This window comes from Ischnura elegans, chromosome 6 (genome assembly GCF_921293095.1).
Source record: "Ischnura elegans chromosome 6, ioIscEleg1.1, whole genome shotgun sequence".
NCBI classification, from domain to species: Eukaryota; Metazoa; Arthropoda; class Insecta; order Odonata; family Coenagrionidae; genus Ischnura; species Ischnura elegans.
The window spans coordinates 125,341,992-125,367,116 of record NC_060251.1 but is presented as its reverse complement, the minus strand read 5'-3'; the positions used below and the strand labels follow the sequence as shown (position 1 = coordinate 125,367,116).

Here is a 25,125-nt window from a genome sequence, read left to right as displayed (position 1 = left end):
GCCGTCCTACTCATGAACCGTTTTGTTTGAAAGCTCTTGCAGAGGTTGTCATTACAATTTTTTCTTAATATTCGTCTCAAACCGGCCAAATTTTGAGATACGTAATGTAAAAACGTAGCCATCGATATTGAGGATTAATATGCAACAATCGCCAGAGAGCGGTCATTTTTTAAAACCCGTTGATAAGGGAGCCGAGGGTAAGCACAGATAGAGCTTACCAGTGACGCACTACGTCTACATAATAACCTGCGAGCCACCTCTAGGGTGTGTGGAAGGGGGTGATCAATCTCTAGCATGCAGTATGCAAGGGGATTCCCAGATTCACACCACACGGTCATAAAAACGTTGCACCTCGATCTAATTATGCATCCACATTCATGCAAAAGACAACATTTGCCGACCTCACATTAAGTCAAAATTTCTATAAAGCTAAAAATGCGAAACATGCTGTTAGGAATACTGGGAAAATTAAAAGACATGCATTTAGTTATGCGTAGGTTAGTAGGGCCACCTTTATTCATTGGCTATATAGGCTCTCTACGATTTTTATCCGGGATTAGGGATTATTTCGGATAAACGCCGAGGACAAAACTCTAAAAAGTTCGTATCCATGCTTCTGGGTTTCACCACATGGATTTTCTTAGCGACGACAGTTTCTTTGTGACGACGGGTCGACCTGGAGACGCCGGTTTGAATACCGGAGAAACAGTCGTCGAATAGAAAATCCGTGGTGACACCCAGAAGCATGGAGACACCATGTAGACAACGCCACGGAAAACTACGCATCAACTCTAAAAAGATATAACTCCGTGGGAGAGAGTTCATAAACGCCCGCAGGAGACGTGGCGTATCCGTGACGGTCAACAAAACCACATATCGCTCACCGCACGGAACGTCTCCAAGAATGCAGGCCGCGTCGGAATATACGCTACGCGCGCTGTGAATCTCGATCGAGCAGTCATTTGACGTCCACCGCTGCCGGTCACAAGCATGACGCGTCCGCCCATGACATCCGACCCCACTCCGAGTACGCCTGTTGACATTAGAGGACAGAAAAACCAAAAAGAGCGCTCAAGTGTCAAGTGGAAAATTGGGAAACGCGCAATTTCAGTTCCATAGTGATAAACGGGAATGGATACCAAATGAAGCATTTCCTACTTAATTAATAATAAATACCCAGAGTAGCCCCCCAATGCTGCCTGCTCCGTAGTCAGGTCTGGCTCATTGGGCATAGCCAGTATTGCAGCATTACAACCAAATGACATTGAGAACAGGTCCACAGAGCAGGGCGGTGCCACCCAAATGTCATTGAAGGACAATTTTTCCGTGCTTTGGTGTTTCACTACATTAATATGCAATGTATTTTCACTCACATCTGTCCCACGTTTTTTGTTTTTCCGTGTTTACGGCCACGACTCCATGAAATGTAAACGATTTTTCTCAAGCAGCTAGCTCTCACGGAGAGCTGTATAGTTAGCTATTTTCAACGGTATTTATACAAAAAACATCTAAGCCGATGATAATTTTATTGCGAAAAAAATCATATTTTACGTCGATTTTTATTCAAAAAAACATACATATCGACATATTTTCACCTCGTAGCCACGAAAAATGAATTATTCTCATCGTTTGTACAGTTCTCAAGGTGAAACATGATTTGGCGACTTCTACCGAAAACCAGGGTACACCTCTAGGAAAGTCTTTTGAATTTCGCGGTTTTCCCATTACCTCGGTGTTAGGACCAACTTAGGTCCCCGGGTGGTTTTTTTCAGCATTTGTCATCAGATTAACATGAATTTAAAATGATGGTTTTCAAGAATACGTATCCCGAAATAAACGAATTCTCATAAACGGAAACCGATTTACCCGATAAGGCACCAATGCCTGACCGAAATAAGGCTCTCCTAACTCCCACGGCACTGCTAGAGAGCAACTTAACACTAGAAGGACGGCAGGGGTCATTTGACCCATTTTCAGAATTCAAATTTATTTTTCTCTTATTAAAATATTTTTTTTAAATTTGAAACTTTTTGACTTTGTTCATTTTGGTCTATATTTTGATAAATTAGTGAAAATTCAACTATAATGTTTTGTTTTAAATTTTTATGACGTGTTATACCTAGAAGGACGGCTAGGGGTCATTTGACCCACAACTGGTTTTCGCGCTACTTTATTGCGCGTGGGCACTTTAGTGCCATGTATATCATATAATCAGCAAGATGCTAGTGTGGTAGATAATTTTCTTCATTTTGAATCTGGAAGTACCCGGTTCAATGCCAGTTTTGTCCCAAGGGCTCCTATCTGTATTCGAAAACCTAGGCATAGCGACTTGTTGTGCAAAATCTTTCGTTATTTTTTGGGCAGCAAAGTAAAATAAAACCTTTTCAATCCTTGAGATGCGTAAATTCATGTAATTATGATATTTTAATTTTGTTTTATTTATTGTTCAATGATAATTGTATAACCCACACCCGAAAATCGTCACGTATCCCAAGCATTGTTTTCCGTCGTCCAAGATTCAGAGCTCTTAGAGACATTATTTTCAATATCGACTCATCAGGTTTACGAATAACTTTCATATTTCTTGCCTGACGGCACTGTCACTTGACCTAGCCCCTTTGCCGTGTGTCCAGCATTAGTGCCGCCTGACCCAGTCGGGGTTTGGGGCGGGTTGACTGCTCGCTGCGTCCTGGGGAAAAATCCAGTCTCTTTTTGAGAGAGCGGAGGAATTGGGTGGACTGTAAAATTCTACTGTAAATCCTACCCTTGGAATCCGCACGTAGGTCGAAGAAGAAGCATTACTGCAAGTTTCTGGAAGATACAAATAAGGATACGGTTGGCGGTTGAGTCCCTGCCTTTCGAACGGCAATTACCGTTACTTCTGAAAATGTTGTCCTTTAGTATGAATTTCTAATGCTCTCCAGCTCTCTATCCCTCCAATGCAACTAGAGAAGATTCTACCATAATGCGCTTTCGTTTGTAGATTTTTACGCATGCATATCAGTAGCGAGTTGAGGAAGAAAGTAAGAAGTCGAAAAATATATCAAGAGAAGAGAATCGTCGCGAATCAAATAGCTGTAGGGAATATTGAAGATCAGTCTGGAAGTGAATCGTTAACATCAGTTCAAGGACATTCTGACCAATCCATCAACATCTGCGTGTGATGGAAGCAACGAAGTTCAAGATAGTGAATCCGATGGCGACTTTGGCGTGATAGCAAATGCACAGCTCTATCCAACAAAATGCAACTGTCCATTTATGACGTAAATTCCAAATAAACCAGACAAATTTGGAATCAAGTACTGGGTTTTGACAGATGTGAAATGAAAATACAGCCTAAACGAATTACCATATTGTGGCAAAGATGATGATTGGCCATCAAATCAAGCGTTGGGGAAATAAATAGTTACTAAAGTGACCGTAACATACAAGAATTCAGAAATAAATGTAACTTTTAACAACTATTTTCCATCCATCCTGCTGGGAGGGAGTCATAAAAAAATGGAAAACTTCTCTTGCATGGACGATCTGAAAAAAACAGGCGTGACGCACAAATATCCATGAACCCTAAAATAGCCATGTAATCCATTCAACGCGAGTGTTCAAAAATACCTTATGCCATACTCTTTCGTAGAATCAGGCAAACTAGAACAATAATGTACTTTCAATCAGCAGCATGATCTCAGACGACACTATTTCCGAAACGAATAAAAGAATACCAGAGACCATCCCATTCCATAATAAAAACAAAGCGGGAGTAGATATGATGGATAGTATGTATCAATTTATTTACACGTCTCCAAATCCAACAGCCATATCTCCACTGGCACAAAAAAGAAAAAAGGTGCCAAATACCATCAAATTGAATCATTGCACCAATTTCTTTCCATTTTCCAAATTCCTTTTCATGTGCAAATGGCTGGTGTCCTAACACCCCCTGCCACACGCTTTTAAGCGGCTTGCGGGTTAGTGTGTAGATTTAGATGTAGATGAATAAATCATCCAATGAACGCATTCAGCGCAAAAAAGTATTTTGTGGAAAGAGCGCTGAAAAATATGTCTGTCTGAGATTTACAACAAAGTAATAAGTTTTAAAAATTTTAATTTGTAAACCCAGTACCCCTATTTTTTAAACATGTAACACAACCTTTGTATTGAGTGTATGTATTTTCATTATATGATTTGCAATCGACTACTACATACGGTTTAATTCATGATTCTTTAAAATAATTGTTATTAACTTTTGACGACGGAAATAATATTTAATAACGTTAAATAGTGTTTTTAATGAACTGATTCAACAATTAATACGATTAAACTGAATATTAGTGGAAAATTAGGCGTTTTATTCCAAAATACATTTTAGGGGTCAAATGACCCCTAGCCGTCCTTCTAGGTAGCGCGAAACTCCCGTCCTCCAAGTGTTCAAAGAAAGAATGCGAAATATGTACAGATGGACACCACTGCAAACTTCATACCTATTCATTTCCACGATTGTACTTTAATTTACGTTGCACTGAAATAATAAAATTTTAAAATCGCAAAAATACATGAAAAGAAACGCTCTCGTCATACTTTATCAACTATGCGATTGGTGATTTTTCCGTTTCAATCCCCGTTTCATGCAAAAAAGTAAAATCGCTCGTTTCTCTTTAATTTCAGCAGTCTGTAAAGAGAAGACCAACACAGCAAATCCATTTGAAGCGACAAATGCATAGTGGCATTGAAAAAAAGTAGCATATGAAATTAGAAAAGAAAGGGCATTGACAACAAAATGCCGTAGAAAGTCAAACTGAATAAAATGCGCTCTATTAAAAAATCGAGATATTCTGGGCCACAAGTCCAAATTGGACGCAAGGAAAATTAAAATTCTAGTTACATCTTCACATGTACAGTGGCGGAAAAAATTAACGCAAAGCTCGTTGGCGTCTGAGAGCGGCCAGTTCAGGAACTACTTGTCTACCAAAATTTTGCCCTCGTAATGCTCTCATACAACCGGGAGTTTTAAAAGCAATATATCCCTTATACCGGGGAAATAATCATACCCGTCGCATTATCACAAGGCGCAAAAGATCCAGCTACGAATTCTTCGCCATATTCTCCGAAGTATGCTTCGCCCTCGACTCACCTACAATGGAATCCACTCTCGTCGGGACATAGTGGACACAGCCGACATATTGGGCATTGAGACTGCCCTAACACCCAATCGTTCGGGTGGTGTAGTGGGTAAAGGCTTCATGCTTCGAATCAGGGGTTCCACGGATCAAGTCCCAGTGACGGATGACTTGATGCTGCTCACAAACACACTGTAAATATTTTTCTGATCTTAAAACTTCGCAATATCTATCAATAGGTCCATAGGACGTTGCATGGCTATTGAATTCTTACGCGCTTATTTATTTGTTGAAATTCAACCACCATATTGCATAACCATTTGGGCAGTTGACTGTGGAGTGAATTTTGACTACCATTTCCGCGTCGTCCAGCACCGCTTCAAGGCCCCTAACCATTTGCTGCATGTGTGATGTGTCACGGCCTGCTACTCCTCCCCTTCAAGGGAAAACTCCTATGGAGTTCCTCAAAACAGAATGAAAGCACTTTTTGAGCCACCTCCGAGAAATCAGTTGTTTGTTTTCAGTTCAGTATTGCAATGCTTTGCTCAATATTCTACGCCCAATAAGTTTCCCGAGGATTATATTGGAACAACTTGTAACATACTGCAATTGAAAAGAAATGCGAAGCCGAATTGATTTAGGTAACGCAATATGTTATGGCCATTTTAAGGTTCAATAATTTCTTTCATGTAGTTATCCAAAGAAATTATTAATTTGGTCAGTAAACGATTTCTTTCATAGTGAAATGAGAGGAGTAAATAGAGCTTTTTGAACTTCATAATGTCTTTAAAACTTGATTTTTAATCTCAATGATGATCCATATGAACGCGTATTTGATTAACAACATCAACTAAAAATTAGATCTTTATTAAAATAGATGTATCTGAACTAAGCGTTATATGTTTTTAAATTTTATAAACTGACATAAAATGAGAATCAGAAAAGTATTATAATTTTCACTTATTGAAAAGTTATTTAGGAAACTGGAGATAATACTGAAATTTGAATGGTTGGAAAGGAACGTAAAGGAATTTAATTGTATTTAGTTAATAGAAGGGAATGAATTTTATCTAGAATTTGTTTCCGTGGTAATCGAATTATGATTAATATTTCCTTGCTACAAGTTGATACATTTCATGGACTGATATATTTTTCCTTGTGAATTTCTCGTTCAGGCATAATCAATCAATTGATTCTCGAATTTATTTCTTCTAAATCCAGTGAATATTACTTTTGTTCAAATCCGATCTTTGGTGCTAGTTTTCTTTATCAATTCCTGCATAATTCCCCTCTTCTCTGAAACACAAATGCTTTACCTTGCAGTCATTTACCGGTCTACTCCGTTTTTGTGTCCGAATCCTTTTCCGCAAAATATTTAATGTCCACAATTAAACTCATTTACTTTTCTTTTGCTACGTAGACTGTTTCAGAAGTCCATCTTTGATGCACATTTCAATTATGCAACAATCATGGGAGTAAATCCTTCGTAAGAAAGTGAAAAGAAAACGCCTGCTGTATATGAGGTAAATTTTTTTTAATCATTATGTGGCTTATTGGAAATATATTTTTTGCTAAGACAATGGGAAAATTCGACCACACACTATAATTCACGGGATGGTCAAAAAAACTCTATCGCTCCTCTTCAATGAACAGAGAATACTGGAAATTCGGCCATAAAATGAAGATGTAACAATGAATGGTAATTCATGTGATTACAAGAATAAAATTTCTTCATTGATAGGTGAAGGTAATGAAAAATCATTTTTATTTTTAAATAGTTAGTTTGTAAATTAACATAAATGTCTTACAACCGCCTTTCTGACGCGAAATTACCTCGAATAATTCATTGTGAGATTTACTCTATTCCTTAACCTATGTTGAGAGCTAAAAGTAATCACAAGTTCGAAGTAGGGAATAAATAAATAGCTGAAAACGGGGACAGTCCAATATTTCTATGATTTCGAAATAACATTAGTTCCATAATAATGATAAAATATTTTTTTAATGTATGCGTAATGCTCATTTTGTTGAAAAATTTAAGGGTAAGTCTAACCTCTGTTAACTTAACCATTTGCTCAATGTTTCTGATGAAATACATGCGCAGACGCCAAAAATTACCCGATTGAGAACTACTGAGTTTGGGCGGCTTGATGTTCTTCCTTCGCTCAGCTCTGCAGAACTTCCGAGGAATTTTCCCTTGAAATGAGGGAGGAGTAGCAGGCCGTGACACATCACACATGCAGCAAATGGTTAGGGGCCTTGAAGCGGTGCTGGACGACGCGGAAATGGTAGTCAAAATTCACTCCACAGTCAACTGCCCAAATGGTTATGCAATATGGTGGTTGAATTTCAACAAATAAATAAGCGCGTAAGAATTCAATAGCCATGCAACGTCCTATGGACCTATTGATAGATATTGCGAAGTTTTAAGATCAGAAAAATATTTACAGTGTGTTTGTGAGCAGCATCAAGTCATCCGTCACTGGGACTTGATCCGTGGAACCCCTGATTCGAAGCATGAAGCCTTTACCCACTACACCACCCGAACGATTGGGTGTTAGGGCAGTCTCAATGCCCAATATGTCGGCTGTGTCCACTATGTCCCGACGAGAGTGGATTCCATTGTAGGTGAGTCGAGGGCGAAGCATACTTCGGAGAATATGGCGAAGAATTCGTAGCTGGATCTTTTGCGCCTTGTGATAATGCGACGGGTATGATTATTTCCCCGGTATAAGGGATATATTGCTTTTAAAACTCCCGGTTGTATGAGAGCATTACGAGGGCAAAATTTTGGTAGACAAGTAGTTCCTGAACTGGCCGCTCTCAGACGCCAACGAGCTTTGCGTTAATTTTTTCCGCCACTGTACTAGAATATTTATGATTCACACGAATGATGCTTGGTACTGCATTTACATTGGTGAGTCTTCTACAGCAAGCGTTAGACAGGGTAGGCTATGCCAACTGAACTGTTCCTGATTGACTTTCATGAGTCATGATAAGTTTTGACCTTGCTTAATCATTTATAATACGAAGAAAACAATTGTTTTTGCACAAATATAGAGCATACAATAGAGCGAAAAGAAAATCGGTAATTAAGTGCAAGCCTTCTTACTGCTTTAATTTCCGTGACGGAGGTCCGCAATACCCTCACATTTCAAAGCACTGATTGCTTTTCATATTTTAGCAGATGAGATAAATTGGCGGTATGATAACTTTTTTGCGAATTTAATCTAAGTATTCTAACAGTTAAGGTGGAGTGTTTTGCAGAAACCTGTCTTCCCCCTGTCTTCCCTCCCAACTATGACTTTCTTCTTCCATTCGGGGTAAGACCCATTCATTTTTTCCATTTTCCAAGTTCCCATTCTGTCTCTCGCTTACCCCACAATCTCACCCCGAACACGGTTTTTAACTTCCCCTCTCCGTTCAGTATTCCCCTGCCATGAAACTTACGTTACAGCTATCATCATTTTACATTAAATTCGAGTGAACCTATCCGTTAATATTTCTTGTACAAATTCATTATTCATCTCTAAAGTATTATGTAATTACTGAGTACTGGACATTCAAACAATTCGAGAAGAGAGCTTGGTGATCCTAACCATCGTTCTGGCCATCTCTCAACAAGTGAGATGAATAACTTTCAACAAAAATACTTAGTATAGGAGTGGGTGAGAAGCCAAGGGGAACAAATAATTTCTTTTTTAAACAGAGTTATGTGCAGATATCACGCAAAGAAAACAAACGAGTTGAACTATATATTTAGTAGTGTATTTGATTTTCTACTCGATGCCAGCCCAGAATATACACTCACTCGAATCCCTTGGCATCCAAGTTTTAGTGCATTTCTTTTAAAAATTAACTTTACCAAACTTCGACAAGAAATAAATCACTTGTACCCCTTGGCTTCGCACCCCGTCATATAAAAATACTGTCAGCACATGGTTTCAGGGAAAATTATAACGGTTAATTTAAATCCATATGCATGGATTATTGAGAGTACGTACTTAAACAAGGCGGACTGTACAAATCCCGCTCCAGATGTACTTATTTTACCAAATCCGGTCCAATATTTGAGTAAATAATACGACCAATATAAAAAATAATAAAAAATAACCAATTGAAATTCTTTTGGCATCCGACCCCCAAGGTAATACCTTAGTAACAGTTTGTTACAAAAAATGTTGCTGATATACTATTTTTCAATCTCCTCTCTTTGTCTTTCACCAGTTTCATTTAAAAACAGCTCTCGAGAATGATGCGTAAGCATTGAAACCGGTCGTGTAAGATTAAAAAAGTGAGGAAAGTTACCACAGCCGCCTCAATTATTATTAGCCATGGAATTCTACACATTCAACTTGTCGACAGTCTGTCTGATTCGTTTAAAAACGTTGATCCAGAGAACGAGGTTATCTCTTACAAAATTACAAATATCTACACTCAGTAAGAACTTTTAAAGCGCTTCAAGAAACTAAATACAGACGAATAAATGGAATAACATGATTACTTAAACGACAAAATGAAAATAAATGTGACTTACCAGAGGAACGGAGTTGACAGACTATACAAAATGTCCCGAACCACTTGGAGATGATGTATGTCGAAATGTAGGACTGCTTCAGGCCGGAGGGAGGGCTGGAAAATCAAAGACGAGACGAGATATATAAGGTTGTGACAGCACTTGGTGAATCAACTGCTTCATCATTTCAATCACTTGCACAGATCTCTGCAATTGGTGTTCATTTCGTCCATTGTCACTTTAAGGGATAAATTCCTAACTTTGCCTGCTAAGTCACTAATCGCAGCACAGGAGTATATGTCGTTAAACAAAAGCTTAAATCACGACGATTTTAGGCCAAAATCGCAGTTTTCTGTAGCTCTACTTAACTTTTTCACCGGCTCGTAAAAAATAAAATAAAGGTTCGCAGTCGCAGCTGGAGTGTCGTGGCTTCAAAAGACCCTGGCTGCAGTCCCCAGCGCCCTCCACTACAAGGCCCGCGACTTGCCGCAGTAGGTTAAAACACACGCCGGTAACATTAGCGAGGAAGAATGTTGAATGGCATTCCTTGCCTTACTAGGATGTCTTTGAAAACCACAATACTACCGAATTCCGTCTCACACGACTGTCTGCGAGACATAGAGAAGTTGGCACAACACCCAAAGACACAAATATTAATATGAGTCATTCACCACGGGAAATATTCTAACGCACATACTTCGAGATGACAGCTGTCATAAACTCTCCCCACTAAGTCGATATCAGTCCTATTTTTCCAGATCCACTCTTCATTCCAGTTTAGGGGAAAATGGGAAGCTTAGGTGCAAAGTGACGTAGTATGGAAGGAGACACTTTGACGAGACAGTAACACAGAGTAGTGGTTGTCTCGCAATATTTAGTGCACGAGGCGATAGATAAGAGTGACGGTCAGAAGAAAGGAGCTGGCAGTGCTGCATAGAGATGCCACGGTCACTGTTGGCCGACAACAATACGCGAAGCGGCGAAAACTCACAGTGCGGTAATCATAAAAAAAAACCACGTCCCGGAGAAGTCAGATGGGAGGGAAAACACACTACGTAGCAGAGTCACTGACTCGAGAGGATAAGTCAAAAATAATGCGGCAGCGGCAGAGGAATCGGTTTTCAAGCGGGCGCGTCCGACGCCCGGCCGGCGAGTGGCATCAGGTACTACGGCGGCGGAGGGTCGCTCGTCATCGGCGAATGCGTCTCCCTCGGCGGGGGATCGGGAGACACGTCCGAGTTCGACTTCAGAGGGTTGGTGGGAGGAGTGGAGTGAGTAGTAACGCGCGGCGGGAGCCGGTCGAGTGAACTGCCGAACTGCGAGGGAAATAGTGGTGAAGATAGGAGGGGGAGGGGAGTGGGGTGAGGGGGTTGCGACTGTCTACTCCCGGCGATGCGCGGCGCGGTGCGGGGAAGCGGTTCCCGGCCGCATGAGGGCCCAGCGCTCCCGTGGGGACGCCGCGCCGTAGGGCCCTCAGCCGAGGCGTAGGCCCAAAAGCACGCCGGAAGACTGTCACGGTATCTAAAGATTTGATCGTTGGATTTTTCTTCCTCATAGAATAATCCTCCAAGGCCGTTAGAACATTAATTGCGTAAGCTTGGTTTCGCTGATGGTAGGACCCGGCCGCCTATGTGACGGTGCGGGATTCCTCGTCCCTTCCCTTCCTTCCCTATCCCCTCCCAGGAGGCGTCGTCGGGCTCCTATCGCGGCGGCTCCTCCTTCCTTGTTCCTTCTAGTACTTGCCCTCCTGCGGGAAGAGGAAAAAAGCCCGCGCTTACAGTCCCTGCCGCAGAAGTGCAACCCGCGAGCCCCCCCTGGGTGTCTCGTTTCCACTGTCACGTGATACGAGAGGATAGAGCGTCGTTGGAACGCAATGGGGGGCCAAGAAATCGAATCGCTAGTGTAATCGCATAAGGAGGATGGGCTGCGGTGAGCAAGTTACGCAATCAAGCATTTGCCGATCCTACGTGCTCCAACTTCGTTATGTCGCGGGCGCCAACAGTTTTATCTCATTACATGTAATTGCGCCCTGTGGGTCAATGATAGTAACCACTGGCTGCTCCATTGAAGCACAACTCAATGACAAGAAGAGAAGTGTTGTCAACACAAAAGCGGCACGGGGCATCGTGTTGTAGTAATAGGCGAACATGTAACACACATACGTCTACTGTTATAAGGTCCACATATGATTCCACTACCCTTGAGATATGATTCCGATCCAGTACCAAGACACAATACAATATAGTTTTCCATACTTGGTTTAATTCTCACGTATGATCTACATAAATGAGCAAAATTGCAAGCCGATCACTAACTGAGTCTGAAATCTGAAGATGTATACATTGCTGCAGAAATAAAACAAATATACTTTCATTACTGTTGATTCACTTGAGTGGAACAAATTTACAGCACAGATTGGTTTGTAAATATTTAAACGAGCACAAATCACCGAAAATCATAGACTCCAGAGCTTCATAATTATATTGTGGAATGAAATTTTTTTACCGGCTGAATTCTTTGCGTTATAATTTTGCTGAAATAGAGTCCGAGTCGTTTGAAACTGATTTAGAAATATTCCTAAAGTGCAGCCGTAGCTTACCGCAAGGTAAAATTAGGCTCATAAAAGTTATGAATAATGTATGTAATATTAAATGAGCGAAAGTAATTTTAAATTTTAAAATTTTCCATTTAAAAATATTTATGGCATACTCTAGGAATTGTATTTATTTTGGGATGTAAAATTGAAAAAAATACTACATGTTCAAACAAGGCTGCCTTTATGTGAACACATGTGTTACTGATCATTGGCACACATCCTTGTGTACAGATTCTTCCGAAAATATTCTTATTTCAGTCCTTTTGTCACACTTAACACGAAAAGATTTATATCATCTCATTTCTTAATTAATGTTTACATTTTAAGGATATCGAATGCGATGATAGAAACTGATGTATGACACTCAAGTTGGAAAGAGATTAAACTCAATTTCCCTAAAGAAAACCTAGGGTCGGGATAACTTAGAACTTGTGAAATACGCTTCTGCTTAAACTCAAATTCTTAAGATTCCTTTGCACGCTAAAATTAAATGTTTCCGTCCAATACGACCTGACTGTCATGGTTTAGATTGGCCGATAGTAGCATTAGGCGGGTTGGGAGGATCGGAATTCCAACTGCCAGCTGATCCACACCATGTGGCTACGGGGAAGGAATATTCGTCGGTAAAGAAAGATGGGAAGGGAAACAACGGAAGAGTGCGGCCAGCTAATAATGATTTTGCGGAGGCACATAATCTTGTGAAGAAGTTCGAAAGGGGGCCAAGCATAGATTTCAAACTTCGTTATACATTCAGATATCAAAACTTAACTGCCTTGTAGGAAGAAAAAAAAACACTAAAATATGATTCGGAATGAAATTCTACAGTTTCATAGAACCTAAAATACTCCTTTTATTAAACAAAGGAACCTATAAATTAATAATTAAAAAATAAATCGTTCACTAATTGCATCCAGATGTCACACCGATGCAGAAAACCACCGGTTCATAAATGCCCTCGCCCGAGACCTTGACCTTCCTGACACAGCATCTGAATTACTTATCTTTCGGTAAAATTATAGGAATATATTAGAACATGGAACAGATATTGCTTTTTATCTTACAGGAGAAAATTATTTGCTTCCCTACTGTTCTCAAGAGTCTTCCACTCTGTGAGTTATGAAAGTGATGTGAGTGAGTGAGTGAGTGATGTTAAGAAAATCCCGAAGAAAATGAAATTTCCCGAGTGCATTTCCGATAATGGCAATCTATTCATTTACAGTTCTAAGCCGAGTTTGCAATGAGTCGTGATTAATACTGTCTACAAGTTTTCTCAGTTTTATTTTCACATCAACAAAAATGAAAGGAGAATACGTACCATTGCTGTGGCAGTGAAGAATTATCAAAAACATCGACGGATAACTTCTGTGGATTCAAATTGCAAATCTTTCTCTTTCGACTACTAAGAGCCGTACAAAATGTCCTAATTTATGACGTGCTTGGGATAGCAAGGACAGAGATAGCCTCTGGTCGAGAAAAGAGTGGCATGAGAAATAAAGCATTTTGTGGTAGAGAAACCATACTAAGCAATTATCTGGTTAAACCGCAAAAAATAACTTTGCCTCCACTGCTCAAGAAAGAAGTCCTTTAGGAGCAGCTGTTGAAGGCTCTGGATAAATATGGGAAAATGCCACAAATTAGTTCTGAGAAACTTAATACTGGGATTTTTGATGGCCCACAAATTTGACAGCTAGATAGAGTTCGTGAAGTTAATGAATGAGGCTGAGAAAAATGCTTGAAGATCGTCTGATGATACTGTACACAATTTTATGTTACAGAGGCAATTATTACATAAGGTTTGTACGCGTGATGATAAAAAATATTGGAAGCCTGACAGGCAATATGAGTATTAAGATTCACTATTAGCATAGCTTCATGAACTGCATTTTACAGAATTTTTCAAATACGAGTGAAGAATAAAGTGATAAATTTAATTAGGATATAAAAACTATGCAAGACTGCTACAAATGGCTATGAAGTACGCAAATGATGGCAGATTATTGTTCCAACCTTCCGAGATATAATTATGCCGAAGTCCTTCTTAAAAATATCGGGAACGAGGCTTCAGAAGTGGCTACTTACTCTTTTACAGGATGCTATTTTTTACAAGTGCAGTTGTAAATACGCGCTCCCGACATCTTAATGGAAAATGTATTTCTTCCATTCTACTGGAAAATATAAAAAATAATAAACTCATTGTAGATTTGTTTTGTATCTTATAGGCGCCCTTAACTCTGGTAACGTAAAACGCCGATTTTTTTGTCTCAAAAACTAAAGCTATCACGGAAAAACTAATTTTACATTTAGATTAAGGAGATCATTTATACAAAAAATAGACGTAAAAAAGTCCGGCACTAATCTCAGTTTACACGAGTGTTGTCTTTTACAAAAAACCTCTCTTTTCCAATTGTGGCTGCAACTGTGTTGCACTTAACAATAAGGTGGAACAATGTATTACTTGGTCAGACTGAATAAACTAACGTATGACTTACATTCCTCTGTGAATTTATTGATTCATCAATAGGGCCTTATCAGCTCTGTGAAGTTATTCATAAAATAATTACCTTCTCCTTTCAGTCGAGCAATCCTTTGTTCAATAGGGTGGTTTCCTATTATTTTTTATTGCCTAAATCGAAAGATTATTACTCCTGGAGTACGTATTTCACGCTTTCTATTTTTTGCTATTAAATGAAAAGTGAAAATTTCCAAGCGCACGAAAACGCGACGGGTAAGTATGAATGCTGAGAAAAGCTCCACGCGACGTCGTTCTGCTTCTCGCTGCCGCAAGTGAGGTGACCTTGGGGCGAGGCTCTTGAGTGCTGATACGACGCAGGATGATAGCAGGTAGCTGAGTACCATGCTACCAGGTTACTGAGTACCATGCTAGCTGGTAGCGCTTGGCTTAACCCTTTCGCTGCTGTTCAATCTCCGAAAACCTACTCCTCACATGCGGCGAAAATGTTAAAATGCGTTTCGTGGGCCCATGGAGCAGGTACTTCCAGGATGGGTGTGTACACCCTCCGAAGGGTCGCTAATCCGCGACCCAATCCTCGACCAGCTCACCCACGCAGGACCGTCTGCGTGGGTGCGGACAACGGGAAAATGGCTATTTTAGCAAAGTTAACTAAATCGTTATTTTTCATTGCAGAAACACGGTTCAAAGACGTGATTGATTGCTTGATTGGCAGAAGTGCGATGGAAACAATCATTTTTTGATGATCGGATTAACCGATTGATTTTCAAATTGCAGTCAGAGCGGTCACTTTTCGGGAGGGAGGCCCCCCGCTGGTAGGGTCGAGGAGACGGTTTTACGTGAGTGAGCTGGTCGAGGATTCCGGGTCCCGGATTAGCAACCCTTCGGAGTGCTTCGGCGAAAGTGCTGACCGCATGGCAGGGACGAAGAAAAAGTACGTCCACAGCAGTCTGCCGTGCGGACGTACTAGGTACGTCCAGAGCAGTGAAAGGGTTAACCTCTTCCCTACGCAGGGCGTGATTTCACGGCCTGAATTTTCTGATGCTAAAGAAGGAAGGCCGGATTATCACGGCTTGACGTTTTCGAAGCAAAAGGCCAAAGGCCGTGTTTTCACGATTTCGCGGTCAAGCACGCCAAGTGGGTCCCAACCGCCATTAGGGTCTCTCGGCGTGAGAGGTCCGACCCTTTCCTATTGTCCGCGTGGGGATTATCTCGGCCCATCCCGGCACTTAGTGACCCACTCAAGGAAGGTGCTCATGGTCACTTATTTGTTTATAAGTTAAAATAACTAAAAACGTTCATGTTGCATTTATTGAAAATCAATGCGAGGAATTACATTCTGCATGTTCTGCTGATTGGTTCCAAATTTTAAACGGAATTCTAGCGTTCATATTAACGGAGTTGATCATCACCTAGAACAATTTTTGGAGACGCTAAGGTTAGATGTTCAATTGTTATTTTTATAGCTCACTAGCAAGTTTGTAGGAGCGATAATGTAATTATTTACATCTAAAAATATACGTTATTTTGTTAGCTACATTCTAGATGTACATTTGAGGTGAAATTCGATAGAATATTCGATTTAACTTCTATGAAAAAAAGCCCTCGTAATGTAATAAAATATGATTCTCTCAGTTCTTTGTCGTGAGCCAAAATTACAGCGACTATTTTTAATAACCTCTTACCAACCTTTGAATACAAAGGTATTATAAACGAATTTCGCTGTAAATACTGATTAATGCATATCCTAAATCTTCTTATCTTCCGTTCAACGAAGTTGATGGTGTAGTTACCACAGTTTCCCGCGATCAGTAATTTTTCTGGTCTATCATTTGTTTTCTAAGGTTAGAAATTAAATACTAATTTCATTCCACTGCTGTTCCGAAATTCTTGCAATTCATTCGGTTTACCGATTTAAAAATGATTCCAACGTTTTTTTTTGTGCTGATACCAGTACTTGTACAATGTTTGTTTGTAATTGTGTTTGTCGCAAATGATGGCGATGTTTAAGACAGAAACCACATTTGTTTGCTACAGTATGTTTTGTCGCAATCTGAAGAATTTCCTCTGAGCACAGTTTGACCGAAGAAATGTTATTGAAGTATCATCGGTTTCAATGTCTCGACCACGCTCCTACATTACCATGCTGGTAATAAAGAATTTGTTGATTGAAAAATGTCCGTACCACATAATGAAAGCAATTCCTTGTATAGTGCGCACTTAAGTATCTTTATATAACGTCAATATTTAGTGCTATTATTATAAATAAAAGACACTGTTACTTCCACAGTATATTTATTTTAATCTTTTTTTTTACCGGTTTCGGCTGTTACACCATTACCAAGTACAGAAAATGTTTTATGTACTTTTTAATAGCGTAACAGCCAAAATCGGTCGAAATTAAAAAAAAATATATCGTGGAAGTAACAAAGTGTGTTTTATGCATAATATGGAGCCCTTCCACCACGTGCAACCTCCAAGTTTGCATTTAATTTACTGGAGTATTTAATTCTTGATGGTTCGAAATGTAGCGTGTAAGCGTCAACTAATATGAATTATGCAGGATCGTTAATGGCCTCATGAGTTCGAAAGAGCTCTTCTCCCGATGAGTCGTGTGCTGTGTAATTAGAAAAATAATGTAGTTTTCTAAACGATCAACAAGTGGTAATTTAACATGATTCAACTTGTATTTCGCTCCATATGTTCAGTCACCAGTGAATAGGAACAATGAATGCTATTTAAATGCTCCACTTGCATATCCTAGTGAACAAGAGTGTAGGAGTTGATTTCATTCTTTAAAACTGTGCAACCGTAAACAGCTGGGAGCTATCAAGCAAAAGAACTACAGGAAAAACTGTTTCTTTTTTTGCCTCTATTTCCTTGAGGTATCTTACCATGCCCTTTTGGGTTGACCCACGTGTAATGAATAATGAAGGAGGCAGTCTATTTGGGGAAATAGTATTTTTTTATTCCTTTTATACTTTGAAAAGCTCTCGGTCCTTACATTAGCAACTTGACTGGACGTTGTAAATGGAGACTTCATCCCCTTTGAAAAATGTATACCGACGTATAAAGGATACGCCAATTAAGACTTCTCCTACGCGTTTGTTTGCACTGAATAACACGGGAAAAATTCAGCTAATTGGAATTGTTTGCTTAAAAAATATTTTACTTTCATTTACCTCCCGACCAAAACCTGTTACTTAACTTAGTATTATATAAAATGTGTATATTCAGAAAGTTAAGGGGAAAATTGATGATTTCGAGTCAGATAAGTTAATTTTAAAATGTCCAAATATCTGATGCATTAACTTCATCATGAATATAGAATTCATATCAGACAGTTTCTAGCTTTCATGGCTTACCGTTAGTGCATACCATTGTGCTCTTATTTTAAAATATCTAACAGTAGGAATTTTCTGAATGGAATATTTTTGCTCACCAGCCCCTGGTATCTTGTCATGCATTTCCATTTTAATAATATGTTGGGATTCAAAGGCGAATGTTTTTTGAAATACCTATTTAATGAAGAAATATATCTATACTTCACGTTATTACTTCAAACCCAGGATCACCGAGCTACGTAGGTATATTTTAGTCAATCTACATGTTTCACATTTGTCAAATTGTCCTACTCCGGCGTTCACAACTTGTAGGAATCTATGTTATCAGGAGGAAACACCTTATTTGTCAATTCTGTCTCTTGTGAATAAATTTTTATCGATTACATCGTTATTCAAACATTTTTTTTCGAAGGGTGAATATATTGTGTGAAAAGGGCTATGGAAATCAAATTTATTTCAATGAATGTTTGAGCAGTTGCTAGTAGTCGAAGAAATCGAGTTTATTTATCTACCTCCCTAATTAATGAAAAAATGATTCGTTGATACAGTCATATTACTTCAGATGAGTGGACCTAACATTGTTTAAATATGCCAATTATATTCTCATTTGACCGTATAGATATTTAGCTGTAAAATTTTGAAGTGCAGGCGGTAGCATTAAATACTTCTTTTAAGGAGGAAAGCTTTAGAGAAGCGAACCAGATATTGCTGAACGAAATGAAAACCATGTGAAGCGGAGCGTAATGGAAAATACAAGTAAACAAGACTAAATTTGCAGTCCTCCATGTCTTTTTGTTTAGATTTCGCGTTAGTGCAAGTTTATTGAAGTTTATTATCACGTATTCCGTGTGTTCGAAACGTTCCTTAAGGTGAAAAATGGTAGATAAGTGATATTTTAAGAACAATTCTTGATGGCTTTTGTAGCGTTAATATGGTGATGTATAAAACTGAACACACTCACCAAGGATGAACTTCACCATGAAAAAATATTTGGCTTAAGCCATCTTCTCGACAGCGGACTTCAGGATGAGTAATAGTACCGATCAAGGTGTTGACGTCACGACTCTACACTAGAGCACTTGTGACGGAAACAGGGCTCACCAAGCCACTGCCGACAAAATAAACCTTACTCTGTCGCAATTCTGCAACGAATAATTCCAAACCCCTGTACGGAAGAAGTGACTTTGCACGCAGTCACGCGCACGGATGCAAAGTTAAATTCACCGACGGATGAAGTTCGTCTTGAAAAAGATATAGCTTAACCAGGATTTGAATTCGGAACTGACAGGCTTCTGCTGCTTCTGAAAGACATCCAAAAGTACCAACGCTTTGAGAGGATGGCTTGGTGGTTTCATTGGCTGATACTGATCGGGAGATCGAATTCGAATTTATGAATACACTAATGGGGGGTAAGACCGCACGTCACCGGTTAAGGCTTAAGTTGATTCAGTACAACCAGTGCGAGGATGGTATTGATATGAAATAAATATGTATGGTTAGAAAAATGGAACTGTTCATGTATCCAACCTTTTTCCCTACGCGTTGGTACATTACGCCAAACAGACGATGTAATACGGTCAGAGGTGAGTTCTTCCGATGACAAGCATTTATTTTTTATCATCTGGAGACTAAGTTGTGAAAACACCATATTTGTGGAGAGTGGGAAAAATCATGAGTCGTTACGCCAACAGTTGCGCTCAAATTTTATGACAGAAGAACATCATTAGATTGTGTCAGTGGCTGAGTATTCATTAACACAGTAATTAGCAACGACAAAACATTATTGGAGCAATGACAATCTTATATCAGTGTTTCACGGGCAATAAATTCAACATTCGGAAACGGTCATCGAAATAAACATTATACGGTTGATATGCTTATTGCTGTGCATTTTAATGAAATTGTGAAAAATGTACCTCATCAATTTCATGGCTCTGTCTTAAGAATAAATATTTCTGGAAATCCTTGTGAAATGTCAGTGAATAAAAATATTTAGCAATCTAACAGAAACAAACAATTATAAGGTATGATCCCTAATTCGCCAATTACGAGCACTAAAATATATTGATGATAAAAAATGACATAAAAGATGCGCACACTTGAGGTTTTCAGGGATTGATGCGAAAATACATTGCCAACTTTTTTTACACGACAACCGATCAATCAAACATGAACGAATATTAGCATTGGAAAGGCAGCGCAACAAGAGCAACAGCCAAGGTATGATGCAGAGTGTTAGAATGGCGTGAGGGATAGAATGTTCTAATACCAAGCGAATGAGATTGATACCCTAAACGATTCACTATTTTGTTTATTTTATTCAAATCCACTGTGTCTCGAGTACAATCTACCGATTTGATCGATAGATTTTTCTTCCTTATAGGAAAATCTTCTAAAATTGGTAGCATATTCATTGCGTATTGCTTGGTTTCGTTAGTGGTAGGACCTGCCCGCCTTTGTGACGGTGCAGGATTCCTCGTCCCTTCCTTCCTTCCCCGTCCTTTCCTTGGAGGCGTCGTCGGGCTCCTATCGCGGCGGCGCCTCCTTTTCTTGTTCCCTCTCGTCCTTCCCCTTCTGGGGGCAGAGGAAAAAAGCTAATCGCTTATAGTCCTCGCCTCAGGAGTGTATCCCGCGAACCCGGCCCAAGGGTTTAGTTACCATTGTGTCTCGAGTACAATCTAACGATTTGATCGTTGGATTATTCTTCCTCATAGAATAATCCCCCAAGGTCGTTAGAACATTAATAGCTTATGCTTGGTTTCGCTGATGGTAGGACCCGCCCGCCTTGTGACGGTGCGGGATTCCTCGTCCCCTCCCTTCCTTTCCTATCCCCTCCCAGGAGGCGTCGTCGGGCTCCTATCGCGGCGGCGCACAGTGGTCGGAAATCGAAAAACGCCGGACAAAAGTCCGAAATGGCTTTTTTTGAGGTAGACAATTGAAGTTTGGCGCAAATACGGGGAAATAGTTGCTGATTTTGAAATAGAAAGTCATTTTTATTAAGTCTCAGCCGTTATGGAGTTACGGAGGCTTAAACATGACGAAATTTCGAAAAACTTGCCATTTATCATTTTTCTTCGAAAATGTAAAAAGTTACGCAGATGGTAGAGCAGTGGATGGATTTTCATGAAATTTTAAACATGTTCATCTGTCATTATAGTTTCTTGCCAGTACTTTGCATAAGTTTCAGACATTTTTGTTGATATTTGTGTGCTGTAATGTATCAAAATGGCGGAAGCTTTTTTCAAGCAAAATTTCACTTAAAGCAGTAAAGCAGCTTTTTTATAAGAAATATGTATGTCGAGATATTTCGCAATAATACTAAGAAAACATATTTAAACGTTTGTCTGCAAAAGGTTTGGGAAAAAGTTTGCGGACCTGAGAGAAAATTCGAATTTTCGACCGCGCGTCGCGGTCCGGCTCCACGCGGCGGACCCCGGTAATATCGATTGCGTGTGATGGTTGAAGTTGTTTGCACCTAAATTCCTCAAATTTGCCTTTTTCAAGCAAAAAACACTTTTGTGGATTCCCTAAGGTTCTATATCGAAGATATTTTGAAAGCAGTATTGGTCATTAGGTCATAAAATGGCGGACATTTTGTTAGGCAAAAGTTAACATAAAGGAGTCATTATCTCTGGTTTTAGAAAAATGTATATCATGATTTTTTGTCAGGGTATTAAGTAAAAATAATTATAAAGTATTCTGCAAAAATCTGTGGAAAAAGTTTGCGACCCTGAGAAAAAATTCCAATTTTCGATCGCGTTTCGCGGCCCGGCTCGGCTCAGCGCGACCTCGAAACTCCGACTCCCCGCACTGACGAATTTCTGAAGACCTTAATCGGTCGCCGTTTCATCGCATTGATTAATAAATTAATAATTTAAGCCATGTATTAATTTACTGCATTTTAGATTGGAATTGGCCTTACTTTTCTGTTTATCATTGTTAATAGCAAATTGAATGCTACTGATTAACCCCTAAAATTCAATTTATCCAATCCATCAATCAGTTCTTTTATGTAATCTCTCTCTGCTTTCGCAACTTCTAGTCTCTTTTAGCCACTGAAGGCGAATAGGTCGGCAAAATCTCATAGAAGATGGCCGAGGATTCGCCCATAATATCTCACCTGGAATATTAAAAGTAGGTACTAAAAATTCCTGTAATGATTCCAATTAGATAAATTACAGATAAAATAGACACGTGAATCTCATTCCTGTATTGTCATCTAGTAACCTAAGTGGCACCAGGGAGCTCATAAATAAATACTCATCTGATGAGTCAGATAGTTCCCACAATTGCTTATATTGGGCATGGCCCGAACTGCCATCAAATCCATATTTGCACACTAGTGTGCAATCTCCTTCATCATATGAGGTTTCAGCAGTTGAAACGTATGACAGAATTCGCGAAGCTGTGTGATTTAAGAGAGTTTGAAGACTCACTTCGCACATGTTTTCAGTTACCCTGATTCCTTCGGAGTATGCCATACTTTTCGCGTTTAGGACTCTATCGTAGCTTGGATAAAGCTTGTGTCTATACTTTTGAGCCGAGCGTCTCAGTGTATTGTACTGACTCTTCGTTAGCTCAGTTGTAATAACGAGAGACACAGCTTCTTCAGGGGTCATTTCCCTCTGGGGATTATCCCTTTTTCTCCATTTAGACAAAACTCTTCTCGCCCTACTAGGAGTGGTTGTCGTTACCTCGGAATGTAGTTCGGCGGCCGCAATATCTCCTTCCTCCCTTAAACTAAGAGAGGTTGCCAATGCGAGCTCCGCAGCAGAGGAAGACATTTTAATATTTTGGACCTTACGTCTTTTTGATCTCTCCGAGGAAACACTAAAATCTATTTCCGGCCTTCCCAGTGAACTTAGGAAGTAATTATTTAAAAGTAAATAACCCAAGAATAAAAATATTATGTCGTTCAATGAAAAAGGAAGGTTTTCACCGGATGGCACTTACTAGTCTCAGCAGAAGTGCTAGTCAAATACTGACGCACGGTGTCAGGAAAGTTCATCGACTCCATGAGCCATGCGTTATTTCGCTTTAAAAATGTATTTTTATTCCGAGAACTTCTATTCCACCTTTGCAAGTAGGGCAACAAAGAGCTTATTCTGACAAATTCACGAAGACTTCTAATAGCGTCATCAAATTGACCTAAATCAAATCTTCGCACAAGAAAATCCACCAAATATTCCATTGTTTCAGTAGGTGATTTGAACTTTATGCCCATCAATGTATTATGGAGATTAAGCCGCGAGATAAAATTGGAAGACATATCCAATCAGGACTGAAAAACTTGTCTAAGGTCTGAAAATTAATGTAATAGAATGAATCTACCCATTCCACAAATTGTTCAACAACGATAGGCTACATAACGCCAGAAAGTAGGGGCGAAAAATCGGTATTGAAGAAAGTTTGTAAAAAATAGTTCAAGGGACGTAAGAAAACTGGGACGAAAAAGCACAAATGACTAACACCAGGCAAAAACACATGGACAGATATCTTACCTCGAATAAGGTGTGGATTGCTGAGGAAAAAAACACTGATGTAAACCTTCGAAAAAAACTCGGTAAGGATTTCTATCACTCACACTCAATATCGCGAGTAAAAAAATATTTTATCAGAACAGATTTCTCCCAATTCACTTCACCACATCACTTCACCACAAATGCCAAGATAGAACTACTGCTCAACATGCATTTTCTATAGGATAGGGATGGTCCACCCAGGGAAAACCCATTATAACTGTTAAAGGGTGCGCGGTGTCATAAAAACTCCCTCAGGGACCGAGTCGCATGGTGCTATGAAGGCGGAGGGATTTGGCGGCTTGCAGTTTGAAAATGCAAAGAGAGTGGAAAAGGAAAACAGCCAACCCCACACCCTTCCACAAAAGAGTGTATGAGGAACAAAACACCCTCATGTGCACTCAGGAATTGAAGGAGTTCATAATTACTCGGAAAATTCCGTGGAGTAACCGAAGAAAGGCATATTCATCACAGTTAGGCATCACAGTCTACAAACACATGCGCTGGATATAGTATCCCTCTATGATAATAAATATATGACATTTGGTTATCATTGACAGCATGGATGTCTTGAGTAAGGCGAATACAGGACATTAAGGTCCTCAGAAATTCGTCGGTGCGGGGAGTCGGAGTTTCGAGGTCGCGCTGAGCCGAGCCGGGCCGCGAAACGCGATCGAAAATTGGAATTTTTTCTCAGGGTCGCAAACTTTTTCCACAGATTTTTGCAGAATACTTTATAATTATTTTTACTTAATACCCTGACAAAAAATCATGATATACATTTTTCTAAAACCAGAGATAATGACTCCTTTATGTTAACTTTTGCCTAACAAAATGTCCGCCATTTTATGACCTAATGACCAATACTGCTTTCAAAATATCTTCGATATAGAACCTTAGGGAATCCACAAAAGTGTTTTTTGCTTGAAAAAGGCAAATTTGAGGAATTTAGGTGCAAACAACTTCAACCATCACACGCAATCGATATTACCGGGGTCCGCCGCGTGGAGCCGGACCGCGACGCGCGGTCGAAAATTCGAATTTTCTCTCAGGTCCGCAAACTTTTTCCCAAACCTTTTGCAGACAAACGTTTAAATATGTTTTCTTAGTATTATTGCGAAATATCTCGACATACATATTTCTTATAAAAAAGCTGCTTTACTGCTTTAAGTGAAATTTTGCTTGAAAAAAGCTTCCGCCATTTTGATACATTACAGCACACAAATATCAACAAAAATGTCTGAAACTTATGCAAAGTACTGGCAAGAAACTATAATGACAGATGAACATGTTTAAAATTTCATGAAAATCCATCCACTGCTCTACCATCTGCGTAACTTTTTACATTTTCGAAGAAAAATGATAAATGGCAAGTTTTTCGAAATTTCGTCATGTTTAAGCCTCCGTAACTCCATAACGGCTGAGACTTAATAAAAATGACTTTCTATTTCAAAATCAGCAACTATTTCCCCGTATTTGCGCCAAACTTCAATTGTCTACCTCAAAAAAAGCCATTTCGGACTTTTGTCCGGCGTTTTTCGATTTCCGACCACTGTGCGCCGCCGC

At 39.5% G+C, this 25,125-nt stretch overlaps 1 long non-coding RNA gene across 2 annotated transcripts in view; it reads right to left on the bottom strand.

The window, feature by feature from the left end:
• LOC124160112 overlaps nt 1–25,125 on the bottom strand; it is a 72,189-nt gene that overhangs the window by 32,782 nt on the left and 14,282 nt on the right. The window contains exon 3 of one of the 2 annotated variants that reach the window (XR_006865080.1): nt 9,664–9,746. The exons of the other annotated variant lie outside the window; for it this stretch is intronic. This is a non-coding gene — a long non-coding RNA (uncharacterized LOC124160112). Of the gene's footprint in view, nt 1–9,663; nt 9,747–25,125 lie in introns of those variants that run through there. 2 annotated transcript variants of the gene reach the window in all.